The following is a 13788-nucleotide window of genomic DNA, read 5'->3' as shown; positions in this document are numbered from 1 at the left end:
AAAAGACCTTGCAGGCCACAGTGAAGTGTTCAGTTGAACCTCACATAGACAGAGGGATGGAAAAAGCAGAGGTGAGAACAATTTGAGCAGTAAATTGTAGAGTAACTGGCGCGGGATCGACTGTTTCAGAACCGGGCTTAGCTAATGTATGATTTCATGCCGTGGAACCAATAATAGATTTGTTTTGTCTCCACCTTCATTGATTGCAATGCCACACCCTCCTACCAGATTCACAGTGACAGCTCTTTTTCCACCAAGTGAGATCATGCCATTGGAGGCTGTGTGTTGTTTTCATCAGGGCCAACCACATAGTGCCAGTCAATATGTAAACAATGGTGGAGACAGTTTCTCATTGCCTAACTGACATTTCTCATTGCTTGGCTGATGATTCATCTGAGAGATGTCATCTCGTGAAGTGTTTTCAGGGTGCACTGTACTTACGGTGGTTTCAGTAATTCACTCTGTGATCTTTGTCCACCACATCCACTGCTGTATACTGTATATGCTAATACTGGAAGCCTTTCGGGGCCACTCACTTCATGTTTGGACTCTGATCCATAAATAAGCAACGATTTTCCAGATCATGTGACCAGACTTGGAAAAACAAGTTCTTGCAGACAGTACTGTTGCCCCGTGTGTTGTCATCAGCACAAAGGTCTACAAGTTAGTATGTATGGAGGTGATTACTGTAAATCATAGAGGATAATAATGCATGTTATATGTTGATTTACTTTGTGCATTGCATGCAAATCCTTGAATTCACTGAGTTTGTTGAACATTAGAAGTAGCTTTGTTCATGTCCAAAATAACTTTGCATCAATAGATAAAACAGCTTTTTGTCATGTGCTCAGGTGCTTTGAAAGGACTGAGCCTGGTCATATAAAATGCCTTTCCTTTTTTTATTGAAGGCAGAATGTGCAATGTATTAGTGCTGACTGATATGGGGTTTTTGAGACTGATACATATTTTAGAGGCGGGGAAAAAAATCACTGATAACCGATAAAGTGATTTTCTTTTTAGGTGGAATGAAAATAGACCTTTTCTGTGTGGATTGGTTATCGATTTTGCATTGATTTGACTAAACAAAGGTACTCGGGAGGCTTCTTAAATTTTTTTTTTGATAATATTTAACATTATTACACACTGTCAACCAATTCTATAAACTCAACACCCAAGATTAAAGAATACTTTATTTGTCCCACAGCACTTTGTCTTGGACATTAAGGCTGCCATATAAAGATACATATTGCAGAAACAGATGTTGATTGTATTTGCTAGATCCCTGCTGAATTGGATCAAACTGTGTAATGGCACCAATTCTAAAACACTCCAAGCACAGTTTCCTGTATTATGTGTTCTGTAAGGTAAAGTTTACATCTTTAAGTTTTTATATTAGCATGTATCAGAAAAAATATACAGTGATACCGATGTCTGCATTAGCCCATATCGGCCATAGAATCGACTGACATATAAAACGGTCGAGCTCTACTATGCATGCTTCAAATTTGAGATGAAATTGTATATATACATAGTCTTTGCATACAGTTTATGATAAAATTGAGATAATATTGCTGACTAATATTTCCACAGCACTAGGGCTGGGTGATATAGCAAAAAAAAAAAAGTAGTAGTAAAAGAAAAAGGAGTACTCCACTGAAAAGCTGTCATTTTAACACAAGGACAGAGGATGGTTAGATTTTCTCACTATGTTTGTGTGTATTTTTTCAAAAAGGCAATTTATAAGACAACACACTGTAATATAACACAAATAACATATTTCATCTCCTTAAAATGTAAGCCAAACTAGTCTTTTGAAAGTCAACAGGTTGAAAATACACAATGTCCATCCGGTTTTCTGCGGACCATTTAAAACTCTTAAAGCATTTAATTCATTAATTTAAAAATAAGGCCTTAATTGATTGTTGTTTAAATGTCTGAAATCAATCTTTCAGAAGTCTTAAAAATGCTAAAACATGGGAAGTAGGATAGTATGAGTTGTTTTTTTCTGACGTTGCATTGTATAATCTCACCATATTTGTTAACAATTATTTATTTATTTATTTTTTAAATTCTGTGCCTTTCACATCATGTGATGCATTACTGCTAGCTAGCTGTCACTGTACTCTGGACGATATGGGGAAGTGCAAATAAAAAAAAATAAAAAAAAGCTGTTTAAGTATGATTTCACAGCATGGCGTATTTTATGCAAAAAGTTTTTTCAACTTGGCACGATGGAATTAAAAAAAAAACCTGGAATCCCACGTGCAGAGCGAGAAATACAAAATCGCCAAAAACTAGCCATCAAACTGCTAGTATTTCCCAGTTCTGTTCTACCCTCGCCTTCGCCACGAGACAAAAAGGTCATGTTGTATGTTAGGCAAAATTTTCCTAAACCCTAAGTAACTGATGTCGGGTTTTTTCTTCCGTTTTGAAAAGGTTTGTTAAGTTTTTATAAATTCAATTCCGCGTGGCATTAAAAAAGTCTTAAATCTAACTTGCTTTAGGCTGTTGGAACCTTGATCCATACCAAACAGTGAAGTTGGATCAACTGTTTATATAGACAACCAACTATAGGGGCATTGTGTTTTAACATTCTGCATAAGTCTGCTGTTTACTGACGTTATAATAGGATTAAACTGTGTTATCCACATTCTGCATGTTTTTTGTCCTGTAATTTAATGGTCTCCACTGTAGAAAATAAGAGAGAACTGCCATATAATAGTAATGACAAACTCAAGTGAAATATTTCTCTCCCTCTGACTCCTGGTAAATAATAGCTGTAGGTGCCTTTTTTGTTTTACGCCTCTTCAGATGCTGTGAGATTTGGTCAGTGACACCTGACTGACAGTGGAACAGACGTGAACTCCTCCTTGTATAAAGTCACCTGGCAGTGAGGTTATAGGAGGCAAAGATTTTCCTCGCTTTCATGTTCTGGGAGTGAAACCATAGATATTTCTCTCCACTCGTGCTAATGTAAATGATTTGCATGGAGTTTGTCCCTGCTGATTAAGGCTGTTTGGGCTGTTCTTCTTTGGAACCGTGCCAATTGAATTTTCTGCCTTCTAACACGCTCGGAGAGTGGGGAATATGGTTCTCATTGGGGCCTGAGGCTTGATCTCCTCCTTGCCTCCCCCAATCCTTTCACATCACTCTGACAATTAGTGAGCTCGACCATCCCCAGATGACACACGTAATTAAAGAGTTGGCATTATAATTACAATGTGTTTATTGTCTGTTTATGGGTTTTGTGCGGTGCAAAACGCACTGGGAGATTTCTTTGGTGTAAACGGATTGAGGGCTGTTAATATACTTGGTGGTAAATGCGATTTCATGTGGTTAACATCTCGATATCTCCTTTATCAGCCCTTTGACAGTTGCTCTGTTTGTAACGCAATTTGGCTGACAGCAGAAACTGGCACCCGAAAAAAACAAATTATTTAGTCATGGGCTTTTAACGGGCACAACGGTAAATGCATGTTAAGTAAATGATGCAATTTATTCCCTTCTCCTCATTGCCAGGCTGGCTGCCACGGGACTTCTGCCAGCTTTAAATAAGTGGTACCCAGATGGTATTCGCATGATGCCCACTTGGTTACAAAATGGTCCTGGGGAATAAAGCTGACTGCCACAACATCCAGTGGGTCAGCCGGTGAGCCTGTTGCTTTTGCACTCTGCGTGTGCAAATGGGTTAATGTTGTGTCACTTTGCTGAATTCTTGGGGAAGGTTGTATCTCAGGGGGTCCTAAATGAATTGGAAAAGAGCCCCGTTAATGAGGAGGGCGGGATAGAGTGATAGGGGAGAGAGATTCTCTGCAGGAGTTCGTCTTTTTTTTCCTCTACTAATGTCGAGCTTCTTGATTCCTCAGAAAAGAGCGAGGGAGGCAAGTGATGAGCTTTGTCTCTGGAGTAATATAAGTCTGTCAACAATGTGATTTCTTTACCGTCTTATCTTAAAAATGTCAAAGTCTCGTCTCTGCATGCATTTTGCAGTCTTCCTCCTGCTATGCAGCTGTGCCGGTCTCTGTGCTGGCTGCCTCCTGGAGAAGTGGTGAACTGTGTCATCTCTAGCCACTAACAACCAACAGCTGCAGCACCAGCCACCGCTGCAGATCGAGGGACAATGTGAAACTGATTTCCTAACGCAGAGAAATAAATAAACAAAGCCCCTGGAAAAAAAAGAAACAACACCACAAACAACACACAGCTTATGCAAATGCTGTGGAAATGTGTTCGCGGATCGATAAGCCCTATTTGTGTACGAAGAGACTCTAGGACAAGAGTGACCATTTTACACAGAGATACACATTGCTAAGTTTGCTTTTTTATCTGCAGTAGCTACCCCTGAACATCTGTTTAGTTTTTATCTTCGACAGTACATGTTAAACCCACACATTATGATGAAACACAAACTATTTGTTGTTGAGTTGTGACATGAAACGACTCAGAACCGGGCAGGGTGCTCGCTGCTGTCTGCGCATAAAGACACCAGATGTTCGAGGCAAAGTTTTTAGTCATTGTGGTGGGAGAGGGGTCAAACTGTCAGTGGGTTAAAGGTCGAACGGCATAAAAAACTGCAGCACCCACACAGTTAATTAGAGATGAGAGATTTATTGCGGAATGGTATATTTATGTTAAGTTCCACTTTTGCTGCTGTTGTTTTGAACCTGATTGTAAAATATGAGTGTTCTGTCAAAGTCTGTTGCAAGACACAACAATTTCTTATGTGAGATATCAGTTTTTTCCATGAATGAAAAATGAAATCTTAACAGCTCGTCCCATTGTTTAGCTTTTTCTCTCAGTCACCTTGTAATTGTTTCTGTGTCATAAGCAGCTATTAGTATTGCTAGAAAATGGTAATGCTTTGAGAGACTCATCTCTTTGAGAGAATGGCTCTCTATCACACTCTCACATTCTTTTAAAAGGGAAAAGGAAGATGAATTTTGCCCATAAAGGCTGTATCACAAGGGCTTTTTATCCTAAATGGCTCTGGGGATTGTTATCTGTGGGAAGTGTGTCCTGCCTCCGTCGTGTTCAATCAAGTGTCCACTTAGCTGTGACTGGGAGTAATTGTTCCCAAGTGGGCCACACACTGACCTGTTAATGTCTGCGTTGACCCTCTAACCTTGTCAGCACGTCTTGGGGAGGAGTTTAAATCATGTGGATCTCCTCCGTGTCTTTACGCTACCGGGTCAAGTGGGCGTCGGCTCTGAAAGACCACTCTCTTGTAATTGTCCCCAGCAGCATGGGTCAGCCATGGGTGTTCCCAAAGACTGGTTCTTATTAGATGAGGTACTGGGAGTGGTGTAACTTAATGGGTCAAGCCATTGATCCGATACAGCACCAATGTCCCCCAGTGCAGTCACAGTCTCTGCACTACCTGATCACTAACTTGAGTCTGGTCGAGGGACTCTAAGTTATGCCGCAGTTCTGCTGCATGGTACTGCATGGCTCTATTCAGCTTGACTCGTTTTTTTTTTGTTTTTTTTTTTGTTTTTCCACGAGCAAAAGTTGCGGCTAATACCTGGTGCTTATTTTTGGTACTACAGAAAACTGATTGGACAGAGAGAACCATTACTAGCGTGACACAGATGGAACAAACCCACTATTTCTAAGTAGCCAAACTAACGGCAGTAGCAACCAAATTTTTTCTTTTCATTCAACTTAGATTTTAAAAAATGGCAGCCTACAAAACTTTGCTGTACACTATACCATACAGTTGACAAGGTGCAGACATTCCTGTTTAGTTGCCAATTAAAGGCACAAATTATATATATAATAAAAGATAAAATTTTATTAAATGTTTTCATGTTTTAATCCTCTGACGCTGACTTTGTATCGGCTCTTTCTTCTACACCACATGGAATATGAGAGCCGCCTCAGTCAGCTGCATTACTAAAAGACAGGCAAGCTGTGGAGATGTGCTACTAAAAAGTATTGATTTAAATTTCATTTCCTGAAATGAAAAATATATTTGAAAATATGTTATCTTACTTTTACATGTATGAAATGGACTAAAATGATCACTTGCAATGTGCTACCCAACCAAATTATTCAAACAGGGCATGGTTATGAAAGGATTTGCGGTCAGGCCACTGACCTTGTCTTGACGGGTTGTTTTGCAGATCTAATTGGTCATATGTGCAGGTGACGGGGCGGGTGTGGTGTTGCATGTCATAGTTCCGGGGCATGTCTTCAAAGTCATACCTGTGATTCAGTGAGTATTGCATTGAACTATGGCTGGGCGATATGTAGAAAACTAAATATCAAAATATTTTGAACAAATGCCTTGATATCGATTTTGTTGTGATATTTTAGGGATGCCTATTGGTGCTTTCACAAAGTATGTACATAATGGCGGTAATGTGGATGTAACGACTGAGTGGGTAAAGGCAAATAATAGAACAGCTAGAACAGTCTGGGAAGTTACTGTACTGCAGCCTTTAAAACCAGAAAAAGAGAATAATTACGATACTATGACATTCAAAATCTATATTGCCCAGCCGTGTGGTGAAGATGATGACCCGGCAGTGACTTGTGCTATAGCTATGGCGATCAGCTGAGAATCCCGCCTACACTATTGGCAGTCGAAATTGAGATAGAGAAAAGGACCTGGTACCAAAAGTGAGCTGAGACGAGTCAAGCCGTACCATGCTGAGTATCTATCTCACTGACTGTATGGATGCCGAATGCATTATTTTTAAATATCATCTCTCATGTCTGGCTTATTGTGCCCTTCTCCTTTTTCCTTCTCAGATATGCTACTTTTGCCCAATTTGAATAGACAAAGTTCCCCATTGTAATTCATGGTGTAATATGAGAACAGCAACAAATATTTTCGTATGTGGTGTTTTTTTTAGACCTGCAGCTAGTGGGCTGTACTGATTTTAACAGCAAAAATTTGGTTCACCTTTTGGATGCTAGTTTCTGACCCTTCTCATAGCCCTCAACAAGGTTGGACAGCTTCAAATGCCTGTCTAGTTTGCCTGGAAACTCAGAAATGAGTGGCAATTAACACACATGCTGCAAAGTGTCTGTATGCAGAGTTTCCTCAGAAACTGACAAAGTTTGTAATTTGAGTGAAAAGAGGGGATTACAACCACATGTTTCAGGAGTAGGAAAGAGTGGAGTGTTGAGCAGCTGGCATGCAAAAGGCCACAAAGTGAGAATGCTTTGCATTCGGAGGTTGAAATATTAACTTTATGTCGGCGTCTTAGCCCGTAGTATATCTCAAAGTGTTTGGTTGTTTAGTCTTTTTTATGGACACATTGCTCAATAAAACGTAACCACTTTTTAAAATCCAGTGCTTGTTAATTTGCAATAAAGACTCAGAATCAGAGCAGCGTCTTTAGTGTACATGCGCTCCCATGCTATTTTAACTTCGCTTTGGTGAGAATCCACATAAATCCCATCTCTTCTGAGCATCAGTTAAAGCTTGAGTAAGCTGTATGTGGGATATATGGCGGTTAGCTCAGCTGAAGTCACAGAGTGCCCTCCGTTGTTGTTCTCAAGTGAAGGGATATTGAGGGACATTGAAATTCAATAGCTCAGCCATAAATCCATAGGTGTCTGGTGTTGTCTCTGTTGTTGTTGGGATCACCATACATTTTGGTATGTAATGACAGGGATGCAACAGAGTAATCAGAGGGGTCTTATCTGGAGCCAATGGCAGGCTCAGGAATGTGGACAGGCTGTAGAAACAACGGCTGCACTAATGGGGTTAGTTGAATTCCACACTGGTGAATTATGAGGAGTTGGGACGTCGGGGCTGCGGTTTGTTGTGTCTGGTTGGAGAGCCACACTGCTACACACAGAAACAGAGTTATAGATTTAGTTTTTGACACGCTTTCTCATACAGCGGGCCAATTAACTGGGAGCTGAATTGCTTTGCTGTGCTTCTAGAGACAGCCACATTAAACAGCAAAGTGGTACACACATATATCACAGGGCAACAAGCCACACATGCAGCCATGACTCCTGTGACAGGGACAAAACCAGAAGCCATCCATTCTGCTGCCTCATTTGCATGATCTGAGCCGTATCTGGAAGTCATTAGCATCTTTCCACTTGTTTATCTGGCTACAGATGAATGCTTTTGAGCCTAACACCAGGTTTTTGAATAAACAAAATGTTGTTTCAGATGTTTTTTTGTAGCGGTACAAGTCATGCATCATATATATATATATATATATATATATATATATATATATATATATATGTATGTTGGGTTTTTTTTTTTTGTTTTTTTTTTACAAAGTTGGAGACCACTGCAGGGTTTTTAGGTAACTGTATTACTGAGAAGAGTCTCCAGAGCATATATGTAGATTTGTTTTGTTGTGTGTTGCAGTGGTGAAAGGGGACCTTTATGCTTTTCTGTATTTTGTGTCTTATATTTAGTGTTACAATAAAGGATATTCACATTTAACGTGAACAAAGTGTCAGATAATTAGGGAAACATACAGTACAGGCCAAAAGTTTGGACACACCTTCTCATTCAATGCGTTTTCTTTATTTTCATGACTATTTACATTGTAGATTCTCACTGAAGGCATCAAAACTATGAATGAACACATGTGGAGTTATGTACTTCACAAAAAAAGGTGAAATAACTGAAAACATGTTTTATATTCTAGTTTCTTCAAAATAGCCACCCTTTGCTCTGATTACTGCTTTGCACACTCTTGGCATTCTCTCCATGAGCTTCAAGAGGTAGTCACCTGAAATAGTTTTCCAACAGTCTTGAAGGAGTTCCCAGAGGTGTTTAGCACTTGTTGGCCCCTTTGCCTTCACTTTGCGGTCCAGCTCACCCCAAACCATCTCGATTGGGTTCAGGTCCGGTGACTGTGGAGGCCAGGTCATCTGCCGCAGCACTCCATCACTCTCCTTCTTGGTCAAATAGCCCTTACACAGCCTGGAGGTGTGTTTGGGGTCATTGTCCTGTTGAAAGATAAATGATCGTCCAACTAAACGCAAACCCGATGGGATGGCATGTTGCTGCAGGATGCTGTGGTAGCCATGCTGGTTCAGTGTGCCTTCAATTTTGAATAAATCCCCAACAGTGTCACCAGCAAAACACCCCCACACCATCACACCTCCTCCTCCATGCTTCACAGTGGGAACCAGGCATGTGGAATCCATCCGTTCACCTTTTCTGCGTCTCACAAAGACACGGCGGTTGGAACCAAAGATCTCAAATTTGGACTCATCAGACCAAAGCACAGATTTCCACTGGTCTAATGTCCATTCCTTGTGTTTCTTGGCCCAAACAAATCTCTTCTGCTTGTTGCCTCTCCTTAGCAGTGGTTTCCTAGCAGCTATTTGACCATGAAGGCCTGATTGGCGCAGTCTCCTCTTAACAGTTGTTCTAGAGATGGGTCTGCTGCTAGAACTCTGTGTGGCATTCATCTGGTCTCTGATCTGAGCTGCTGTTAACTTGCCATTTCTGAGGCTGGTGACTCGGATGAACTTATCCTCAGAAGCAGAGGTGACTCTTGGTCTTCCTTTCCTGGGTCGGTCCTCATGTGTGCCAGTTTCGTTGTAGCGCTTGATGGTTTTTGCGACTCCACTTGGGGACACATTTCAAGTTTTTGCAATTTTCCGGACTGACTGACCTTCATTTCTTAAAGTAATGATGGCCACTCGTTTTTCTTTAGTTAGCTGATTGGTTCTTGCCATAATATGAATTTTAACAGTTGTCCAATAGGGCTGTCGGCTGTGTATTAACCTGACTTCTGCACAACACAACTGATGGTCCCAACCCCATTGATAAAGCAAGAAATTCCACTAATTAACCCTGATAAGGCACACCTGTGAAGTGGAAACCATTTCAGGTGACTACCTCTTGAAGCTCATGGAGAGAATGCCAAGAGTGTGCAAAGCAGTAATCAGAGCAAAGGGTGGCTATTTTGAAGAAACTAGAATATAAAACATGTTTTCAGTTATTTCACCTTTTTTTGTGAAGTACATAACTCCACATGTGTTCATTCATAGTTTTGATGCCTTCAGTGAGAATCTACAATGTAAATAGTCATGAAAATAAAGAAAACGCATTGAATGAGAAGGTGTGTCCAAACTTTTGGCCTGTACTGTATATAGAAGTAATCCCTGTGAGCAGAAACCTTCCGATTTCCTACTGTTCTGAACACTCCACTTACTGTTTTTTCATATTCTGTGGGACGTTTTTATATGGTCATCTGCTCCAGTTACTATGGCACTATATAGGCAAGAAATAATCATGTTTATTCTAAATACAAGCAGTGATAATGACATCTTACTTCGAAAGACAATTCTCACCTTTACTTAAGAAGACAAAAATATACATTGTATTGTTGCTTTAGTAAAATGTAGCTTGTTTCATAATGAAAACACCCCTCTTTTGAAAATGGTTTGATTCTTTTTATCTTTTTGGACGCAGCTGTTGTAAGAAAAAAAGAATGCACAAAATTTGAGAAAACTAAATAAGGAGAGCGAACATGCACATGTGTTGGAATGACTAAAGCAGATTTGAGGAGGGCCCATTCACCATACCTTTTCAGTGGCCCAGCCATTTCTGTGGGTGGGCCTGCGTCAGGGAAACGTAATTTTGGTTGCTGATATTGTTAATATCTCCCCAATGTCGGATAATATTCCTGCTGGAACATGTCTGATTAAGGTTTAGAAGCTTTTATTGGTGATTTTTCATGGTAGAAAGTGCTGCTATTTTCCTTTAGTGCTACATGTTTGGGCTGAGTTGGTGCATAAGGGGTCAGAGACAGAAGACCCACAAAAGTTGTCCAGTCAGAGCAGACTGGGCTTTTTTGGGAGCAGTGCTTAAAGCTGGGCATTTCAGACAGATGATGAATACGAGTGTTCCAGCAGAGACAGTATGAGGAAAATAAAGTGTCTGACTATTAGGGCATGTAAACATGTTCTGGTTGAAACCTTAAATACAAGTAGGAACCTGAACAAGAGCATAATGACCTGTTTGTTGTAACTTGTTTATGTTATTAACTTGTAATGTAATTTTTGTAATGTTGAATCGGTAATGTTTAAGATGTCATTGCTTTTTTTCCTCACATAATTCATTTTTACTTATTTGGAAACCTTAAACAGAAGATAGAGTATGTATTGTTGTGGTATCTGCCACAGTTGACATCACATACAGCTACATGAAATACATGCAGCACGTGTTGTATGTGGGCATATCAAAGTACTCTAAGACATTAACAAAGGTCAACCATGTGACATGTTTACTGTTTTAAGGTGAGAAATCAACCACAGAAACTATGATACACACACGCTTGCTTGTATTTTACATCATGTGTCCGTCACAGCCGCTTATCAGCATGTCAAGATATGAAAGATGACTTGATATGCATATAGGCCAGGAGATGACAACAGGAATCAGTGTGTCATAACATATCAAATACTTGTGGCTGACGATGATCACTTTTACTTTTGCCTGCTCTTATGTCATTTCTGTACATGTGGGCTCATTAGACCATGGTAGGGGCTTTCCCCACCTTTTCACTTCCTGTTTGTAATAGTTGTCTCTTTCCCCTTCCTTCCTTCTCTCTCTTTCTCTCTCTCTCTGTGTTTGTGTCCTCTGTGAAACCCCAGTGGTCCTGCCCTCAAGACTGTGAGCTGAATTCTGATTGGGGGGAATGGAGTGCCAATCTGTCCTGCACCAGTGATCAGGGTATGTGGCAATCCTCCCACTAACTCGTCTCTTATTTCATACAGTAATGTGTGTGCCGTTTGTCTGTGAAGTGACTCCAAAGCACTGTTAGGTCTGACTATTAGGCTTATTTGTATCAGGCCATAATAAGCTGGAAGCAGATCCTAACAGATGTATTCTGAGCTTTTCATCACTTTTATTGCTCAGCTGTTAGGCCAGTGAGCATGGATATGAATGATAAACACATATAGTACAGAATAGGGCTGAATATTTCCAGGAAAATATCTTATTATGATTTTACTGACCCCCAATATTGCAATTATTTTGTATAAATTAAACTGCAGGACTGTATTTGTGGAGACTGGTTCCAGGGCTCTGAATTGCTGCTCACGAATCTGATTTTCCAGCAATTTAAAAAGTTCTGGGACTTCACTAAGTTCAGGATCAGCAAAGCCAATGATGGCTACTTCACAACTCCTAATCGAGGAGGTCCCGATTCCCGAGATGAATATGCTTAAAACATTGACATGATATTCTTATATGTAACTATAAGATCCTAACAGGGATTCACTATCTGTCCACTTGCGTCATTTTAGCCACCTAGCTAGCTGCACATTACCTCTCTGAAAATGATGTAAAGATCATTTAGTGTATTTGGAGATCACTCTTATGGGAATACTTTACCCATAGAATGATCATTTGTATATCCATTGCTCACCCTGTCTTACGTTGAATTCATGAAGAAAACTTTTTTTTTCACTGAAGTAAAGGTGGGCCATGTTTAACAAAAGCATAACTATACTAAACATCAGTTAACAAACTATCACAGAACTGGTGCAGTATAATCCAAGTCTCATTTATCCAGTTGTTTGCTCAGTACTTCCCAAACACATGCAATTTCACTAAGCCCTTGCTACTTAAAACGAAGCAAACATGGCACAAATTCACTGGTCCAGCTTCTCAAATGTCAGTTTTGCTGTTTGTCTTCTGTGAGAGTAAACTAAATGTTCTTAGGTTTGTGCTGTTGGTTGGACATGTTAAGACATCACCTTGGCTCTGGGAACTTGATGGACCTTTTTTGCTGTTTTACTCTTTGTAGACCAAACAATTAGAAGATAAACTGGAAGTGACTGAATTAATTGATAATGAAAATAACCTTTAAAAGGAGCTAGGGGTGGTGAAAAAATCCTTTCATGCAATAATCTCATTTCTTTTCTTCTATGATTCTGAATCAATTCACAACTTCCAAAATACATTTTTAAAGACGTTACTTTGCCTCCATCTGGCAGTTTTGAATTGCCATGCACCCTTTGCAGCTTCCACAGTAGATTATGTAGTCGTAGTTTAAGCCGGAAATGCAGCCTTTGCAGCAAGCAGGATGGCTACTGGCTAGTCACTCGCTGCTAACGTTAGCTCTTGGAGTCGGTAGCCTGTCTGTGTGTATGTGTTGGTAAACACAACTGTTGATTATATCGGAGAGTGTGTGTTCTGTTGCAAGTGTCTGTTATATGTGGGGCACATGCCAATGTGAAACTGTACTTGGGCAAATTAAATGGGGCAAGCCACCACAGTTAAATACATTAATGGTAAACCCTGTGTTTGTCATGTCAGTTTCATACACTCATACACTCTCTCCTGTCATACAAACACTGAAAATCCAGATGCAGTGCCTCCAACCTCCTCACCCTCTCATCCAGTCCAAGTGTCATATCTGGGGGGACAGGGTCTTCTCTATTTTGCACCCCCCTTCTAGAACTCTCTCCCCAACACCTCAGACATTCTCCCTCACTCTCCTCTTTCAAAACCCATCTATTTAAATCTGCTTTTAATCTGTGATCTATTATTCTCCCCACCTGGCTTCCTTTTTTATTGTTTTACTTGTTTTTATGCCATTATTGCTTTTTACTGTTTCTGTTACTGTTTTTATTATCACGTAAAGTGCCTTTGAGTACCTTTTAAAGCGCTATATGAATAAAATGTATTATTAATAATATTGAAAAAGCCATCCATAATTGGCTAAGTATTCAGGTGAATGACATAATAACTCCATCATCTTACACAAACTTTACTCTGTTGTTATGACATTATTTGCCAACTGCCTTTCATAGTGCACTGCGGACTGGAGTAGAACCTGA

The 13788-nt window shown here is 40.0% G+C and overlaps 1 protein-coding gene across 8 annotated transcripts in view; it reads left to right on the top strand.

Annotated features, from left to right (window-relative positions):
* Positions 1-13788, top strand: part of foxp1b (forkhead box P1b) — a 185460-nt gene that overhangs the window by 14919 nt on the left and 156753 nt on the right. For all 8 annotated transcript variants that reach the window (XM_078173654.1, XM_078173570.1, XM_078173541.1 and 5 more), the window contains one exon: positions 11596-11674. The gene's annotated coding sequence lies outside the window, so the exon portion shown is untranslated. The remainder of the gene's footprint in view (positions 1-11595; positions 11675-13788) is intronic.

The sequence above is a fragment of the Epinephelus lanceolatus genome, chromosome 1, assembly GCF_041903045.1.
Source record: "Epinephelus lanceolatus isolate andai-2023 chromosome 1, ASM4190304v1, whole genome shotgun sequence".
Lineage (NCBI taxonomy): Eukaryota > Metazoa > Chordata > Actinopteri > Perciformes > Serranidae > Epinephelus > Epinephelus lanceolatus.
Note: the sequence above shows the minus strand (reverse complement) of the source record. Positions and strands in the feature narration are given on the sequence as shown.